Below are 6,944 nucleotides of genomic sequence, written 5' to 3'. Positions count from 1 at the left end.
GGACAGAACTGGGGGCTGGTGCCGGGTTAGGGGCTGGCTACATGAGAAAAAAACATGCTGCTCAGTTAAATATTTCCCAAGATTACCGGCGAATACAGGTTATGGGTATGACTTGAGGGAAATATTTTCTTTGCAAACAGACTCCATATACCAAGCAATGGGGCAAATCCGCTGCCCCTGCACCCCAGTATCTGAGCATCTTTCTAATCCACAGGGCAGTTCTCCTCCCAGGCTAGAGCGAGGGCGGGAAGCGCCACTAGCCCCATTGCCCGGACCGGAGAACTGAGGCCCAGAGAGCCCGAGTGACGTGCCCGAGGGCACCTGGGGAGTCTGGGGCGGTACAGGGGGCTGGGACTAAAGTCTTCTTCTTAAGGAGGTTTCTGCCCTCCTGTCTCCCGGGTCTGGCCTGCCCCTGGGTCACGTGGTGGTGCAGGGGCAGGGCCTCGGGGAAGGAGCGGTGCAGGGGTGGGGCTTAGAGGGAAGGGGCAGCGCGGGGGCGGGGACTCGGGGAAAGAGGCGGCCCCAGGGTGGAGTCTTGAGGAGAGGCTGGTGCGGGGGCGCGTCCTTGAGGGGAGGGGCGATGCAGGGCAGGGTTTGGGGGGAGGGGCGAGTAAGGGCAGGGGGTTGATAAAAGGGGCGGGGCCTTGGGGAAAGGGGCGGGGCCTAGAGGGGAGGGGCCACGTGGGAGCGGAGATTCGCGGGAAGGCGCTGGGGCGGGGTTAGCGCGGAAGGGGCGGGGCCTAAAGGGGAGGGGCAATGCGGATTTGGGGGGAGGGGCGAGTGAGGGCGGGGGATCGGGGAGAAAGTGAAGCGCAAAGGGGGAATTCAGGGGAAGAGGCGGTGCGAGGGCAGGGCCTTGCGGAATGGGCGGGGCGCAGAGGGGCGGGGCCGGCGCGGGTGGCCCCCCCCTTTTCGGGTCTGGAAATTCCGCTGCCCCTGCAGGCCCCCCGCCCCCCAGACAGCTCCCCTCGCTCCCCCCGCTCTCACTGCCAGGCTCCCTGCGCGGGGGGCAGGAGCTGGGGGAGCCCAGGGCAGGCGGCAGGAGCAGCGGCGGAGGGACGCGCCGCGACGGACAGTGATGGGAGGTGTCACATGTCAGTGGGCGGGGTCATGCAGATCACCGGTGTTTGGCGGCAGCCGGGGAGATCACCCGGCTGAACCGAAGCGACCGGGCGCAGAGAATTCCCGGTATGTGAGCAGAATTCGGTGTGGAGAGTTCGTGGTACGAGTGAGTGTATCGGAGTCACTTCGCGGCCACCATTGCCACTTAGCTAGGAAGGGCTCGAGCAGGTCCTGGTGACATGAAAAGTAATGGGAGCAGGAGGCTACCGCGGTGTTCCAAGAAAAGGGTATCGCTTCTCGGCTCCTCGGAGCTAAGATCAAGTGTAGTATCTGTTCTTATCAGTTTAATATCTGATATGTTCTCGATATGAGAACTGTCTATTAAACGGATTTTTGGAACAGGGAGTTGGACTAAGAGCTTGCTCTGTCCACTCCACGCATCCGCCTGTTATTGCAGTACTTCTGGGCAGGGTGCACCTCCCCCCAGGGAGAACGTGCTGGTTGCAAAAACAGAATGAAGTTCTTTGAGCTCTGGCTTGTATCTTTCTGCTTGTTTTCAGACATGAGGATTTTCTAATTTCCCCAGCTCTCGGGACTACTGGGGTCTAGTGTTCTTCACCAGTTTTTTTCTACAACTAAAATTCAGGAAACTAGAAAATTCTCTTTTAAGTGTGAAGAGGAATTAGCCTTGTCCACCTAAATATTCATGCCAGCTTGCATTTCTATTCAAGATGAGACTTGTTCAGTTAGATAAGATTGTACTTATTCATTCGTAATTCATCTCCATTTGCAGGCACGTGCATGTACATTTTAGCTTATAAGCAGCATTCTACATAAACATCATTGAGGCATGCAAATTACACAAATACTGCATTTGAAACTGCCTGCTTGCTTTAGGGAGGTAACTAATTTCTTACCCGGAGTAGAGAGACAAATCTAAGTGCAAAGGATTGTTGCTTGGGACGCACTGGTTCAGAATTATTATGGTTCCCATAATGGAAGCGGCACATCTTTTTAACAGGGTCACCAGGGAACCCCGTTTCTTAGTGCTCGAGTCAGCATGGAACCCCATTTCTTAGTGTGCAAAAGTCCTTTGCTGGCAACATTTGCAGCGCTGACTCACCGTCCTCTTCTAAGGGCTTGATCTTATTTTATTGAAGTCAGAGGGAGCTTCACTACTGGTTTTGCTTGGATCTGGACTAGTTCTATACTGGAGCTCCGGGAAGAGTCCCGTGTCCTCTATGTGATCTCATCCTGCTCCCTGCGTGATACCAGCGATGTGTTTACAAAAGGAAAGAAGAAATGGAACAATTTTCTCCTGTGGGGACACCGCTGAGAGACACTGACCCCAAACCCCCCACTTCTGTAACGCACACACTAAAACCACCTTTTAAGAACTATATAAAACAACAGTGGAGTAGACATGGAAAAAGCAGCCGCTAAAGCGAGTAACCCAGGCCGAGAAAAAGAAAGCAAACAGAAAAATACAAACCGGAGCTCTACACAGGACAGAAAATTTTATTCTTCTTTTTAAACCAGCACGTTCTCCCTGGGAGAGGTGCACCCTGCCCAGAAGTACTGCAATACCAGGCTGATGCGTGGAGTCCAGACCCTCGGGGCCCTCAGCAAACACATTCGCAAGACCTACAACAAACGGCTTGCTTTGCGGTGTAGCCGCTGCAATGCCCCCTTCGAGACCCAAAAGAAATGCAAGTCCCATCACGCCACATGCAAGGGACCCCTCGCGATCACAAAGGTGAACCCTGCTGAGGTCCTGCGGGCTCCAACCACGACCCCCACCGATGGTCCGGCTTCAGCACCCCAACTAGCATCCCCACAGTCACAGCAGATAAGGAGGGAACCAACCGCTAATCGAGGAAAGCACAACCCCCGCCTCGAGGACCGATGATGCCACCAAAAGGACCAGCCCCATCTCTAGAATCCCCACGCTGGACCCTGCTGTGAAGGGGATCACTGCCACCTCCCAGGTCAACAACCTCACCAGACGCCTCAGCAACCAGGGCCCCGCCGTCGGGACGGCACCTACCGCAGTGGGAAATGTCACCCGAGCCCCTGCCAGCAGGAGACCTGTCACATTGTCCCAGGTCGCCCGGAAACTCTCTGAGCCGAGACGTCTCAGTGCCTCCTCGATGCCCAACCAGCATGACCCCACCCCAGGAAGAATCAGTGCCCCATCGCGCATGGCCAATCAAGACCCTGCCCCCGGAGGCACCAACGCCGGCCCTCGGTCCACTCTGCGAGCACCAACCACAAGGGGAACCAACGCGACTCCTCAGCCCGCACCGCGAACACCACTCGTCGGGGGGGGGGGAGGGGAACGCGGACCACCCCCCAGGCTGCCCCGCACACTTCTACCATCAGAGGAGCCAACGCCACAATCAGACCAGATCCCCATTATCAGACGGACAGGCATGGCCCCAAAAGACACCAGGCCGATCCCCGCCGCCAGAAGGTCACGCGCTCCTACAGCTACCCCCCAAACGACAGCTGCACGCGGAAGACCGGGCGTCACCCCCGCATCCACCAACCCGAACCAGGTCCCACCAACAACCAGTAATGATGCTACCCCACCAGTGACTATGCCTTTGAGGAATTCGACCTGCTCATCGACAGACTCACCCACGAGCTCTCTACAGAGATTGCCTCCAAGCGGATGCCAAACCAGGAGACCATCCGGCCTGCCTTCAGACGGCCTGTCACGAATCGCGACATCACCACCAGGGGAGCGGGTCGAATTCCTCAAAGGAGGCTACCGCTTGCAGCTTCTCAATCCAGGCAGCCTGCCAGGACGTGGCTGGCCGGACGGCCGGCTGCTGGTCCTCGGGTTCCTCGGTCTGTGTGTGTAGTGAGTTCGCCGTTTGGTCAACGGGTTGCCTCACTTGCGGCTCAGGGGACCGTCCGGTTGGTTCCCGAGGCATAGTCACCGGTGGGGTAGCATCATTACTGGTTGTTGGTGGGACCTGGTTCGGGTTGGTGGATGCGGGGGTGACGCCCGGTCTTCCGCGTGCAGCTGTCGTTTGGGGGGTAGCTGTAGGAGCGCGTGACCTTCTGGCGGCGGGGATCGGCCTGGTGTCTTTTGGGGCCATGCCTGTCCGTCTGATAATGGGGATCTGGTCTGATTGTGGCGTTGGCTCCTCTGATGGTAGAAGTGTGCGGGGCAGCCTGGGGGGTGGTCCGCGTTCCCCTCCCCCCCCCCGACGAGTGGTGTTCGCGGTGCGGGCTGAGGAGTCGCGTTGGTTCCCCTTGTGGTTGGTGCTCGCAGAGTGGACCGAGGGCCGGCGTTGGTGCCTCCGGGGGCAGGGTCTTGATTGGCCATGCGCGATGGGGCACTGATTCTTCCTGGGGTGGGGTCATGCTGGTTGGGCATCGAGGAGGCACTGAGACGTCTCGGCTCAGAGAGTTTCCGGGCGACCTGGGACAATGTGACAGGTCTCCTGCTGGCAGGGGCTCGGGTGACATTTCCCACTGCGGTAGGTGCCGTCCCGACGGCGGGGCCCTGGTTGCTGAGGCGTCTGGTGAGGTTGTTGACCTGGGAGGTGGCAGTGATCCCCTTCACAGCAGGGTCCAGCGTGGGGATTCTAGAGATGGGGCTGGTCCTTTTGGTGGCATCATCGGTCCTCGAGGCGGGGGTTGTGCTTTCCTCGATTAGCGGTTGGTTCCCTCCTTATCTGCTGTGACTGTGGGGATGCTAGTTGGGGTGCTGAAGCCGGACCATCGGTGGGGGTCGTGGTTGGAGCCCGCAGGACCTCAGCAGGGTTCACCTTTGTGATCGCGAGGGGTCCCTTGCATGTGGCGTGATGGGACTTGCATTTCTTTTGGGTCTCGAAGGGGGCATTGCAGCGGCTACACCGCAAAGCAAGCCGTTTGTTGTAGGTCTTGCGAATGTGTTTGCTGAGGGCCCCGAGGGTCTGGACTCCACGCATCAGCCTGGTATTGCAGTACTTCTGGGCAGGGTGCACCTCTCCCAGGGAGAACGTGCTGGTTTAAAAAGAAGAATAAAATTTTCTGTCCTGTGTAGAGCTCCGGTTTGTATTTTTCTGTTTGCTTTCTTTTTCTCGGCCTGGGTTACTCGCTTTAGCGGCTGCTTTTTCCATGTCTACTCCACTGTTGTTTTATATAGTTCTTAAAAGGTGGTTTTAGTGTGTGCGTTACAGAAGTGGGGGTTTTGGGGTCAGTGTCTCTCAGCGGTGTCCCCACAGGAGAAAATTGTTCCATTTCTTCTTTCCTTTTGTAAACACATCGCTGGTATCACGCAGGGAGCAGGATGAGATCACATAGAGGACACGGGACTCTTCCCGGAGCTCCAGTATAGAACTAGTCCAGATCCAAGCAAAACCAGTAGTGAAGCTCCCTCTGACTTCAATAAAATAAGATCAAGCCCTTAGAAGAGGACGGTGAGTCAGCGCTGCAAATGTTGCCAGCAAAGGACTTTTGCACACTAAGAAATGGGGTTCCATGCTGACTCGAGCACTAAGAAACGGGGTTCCCTGGTGACCCTGTTAAAAAGATGTGCCGCTTCCATTATGGGAACCATAATAATTCTGAACCAGTGCGTCCCAAGCAACAATCCTTTGCACTTAGATTTGTCTCTCTACTCCGGGTAAGAAATTAGTTACCTCCCTAAAGCAAGCAGGCAGTTTCAAATGCAGTATTTGTGTAATTTGCATGCCTCAATGATGTTTATGTAGAATGCTGCTTATAAGCTAAAATGTACATGCACGTGCCTGCAAATGGAGATGAATTACGAATGAATAAATACAATCTTATCTAACTGAACAAGTCTTATCTCGAATAGAAATGCAAGCTGGCATGAATATTTAGGTGGACAAGGCTAATTCCTCTTCACACTTAAAAGAGAATTTTCTAGTTTCCTGAATTTTAGTTGTAGAAAAAAACTGGTGAAGAACACTAGACCCCAGTAGTCCCGAGAGCTGGGGAAATTAGAAAATCCTCATGTCTGAAAACAAGCAGAAAGATACAAGCCAGAGCTCAAAGAACTTCATTCTGTTTTTGTAACCAGCACGTTCTCCCCGAGGGAGGTGCACCCTGCCCAGAAGTACTGCAATACCAGGCGGATGCGTGGAGTGGACAGAGCAAGCTCCTAGTCCAACTCCCTGTTCCAAAAATCCGTTTAATAGACAATTCTCATATCGAGAACATATCAGATATTAAACTGATAAGAACAGATACTACACTTGATCTGAGCCAGAGGCCCGAGAAGCGATACCCTTTTCTTGGAACACCGCGGTAGCCTCCTGCTCCCATTGCTTTTCATGTCACCAGGACCTGCTCGAGCCCTTCCTAGCTAAGTGGCAATGGTGGCCGCGAAGTGACTCCGATACACTCACTCGTACCACGAACTCTCCACACCGAATTCTGCTCACATACCGGGAATTCTCTGCGCCCGGTCGCTTCGGTTCAGCCGGGTGATCTCCCCGGCTGCCGCCAAACACCGGTGATCTGCATGACCCCGCCCACTGACATGTGACACCTCCCATCACTGTCCGTCGCGGCGCGTCCCTCCGCCGCTGCTCCTGCCGCCTGCCCTGGGCTCCCCCAGCTCCTGCCCCCCGCGCAGGGAGCCTGGCAGTGAGAGCGGGGGGAGCGAGGGGCGCTGTCTGGGGGGCGGGGGGCCTGCAGGGGCAGCGGAATTTCCAGACCCGAAAAGGGGGGGGCCACCCGCGCCGGCCCCGCCCCTCTGCGCCCCGCCCATTCCGCAAGGCCCTGCCCTCGCACCGCCTCTTCCCCTGAATTCCCCCTTTGCGCTTCACCTTCTCCCCGATCCCCCGCCCTCACTCGCCCCTCCCCCCAAATCCGCATTGCCCCTCCCCTCTAGGCCCCGCCCCTTCCGCGCTAACCCC

The 6,944-nt window shown here is 56.4% G+C and overlaps 2 non-coding genes across 2 annotated transcripts; one reads left to right on the top strand and one right to left on the bottom strand.

Moving 5' to 3' along the window:
• Positions 1–1,351: 1,351 nt before the first annotated feature.
• Positions 1,352–1,544, top strand: LOC127043396 (U2 spliceosomal RNA). The gene has a single exon (XR_007772252.1). It is a non-coding gene; the product is annotated as a U2 spliceosomal RNA (small nuclear RNA).
• Positions 1,545–6,117: 4,573 nt separating this feature from the next.
• On the bottom strand, positions 6,118–6,308 carry LOC127043395 (U2 spliceosomal RNA). The gene has a single exon (XR_007772251.1). It is a non-coding gene; the product is annotated as a U2 spliceosomal RNA (small nuclear RNA).
• Positions 6,309–6,944: the final 636 nt, after the last annotated feature.

Source organism: Gopherus flavomarginatus, chromosome 1, assembly GCF_025201925.1.
Source record: "Gopherus flavomarginatus isolate rGopFla2 chromosome 1, rGopFla2.mat.asm, whole genome shotgun sequence".
Taxonomy (NCBI): domain Eukaryota; kingdom Metazoa; phylum Chordata; order Testudines; family Testudinidae; genus Gopherus; species Gopherus flavomarginatus.
Note: the sequence above shows the minus strand (reverse complement) of the source record. Positions and strands in the feature narration are given on the sequence as shown.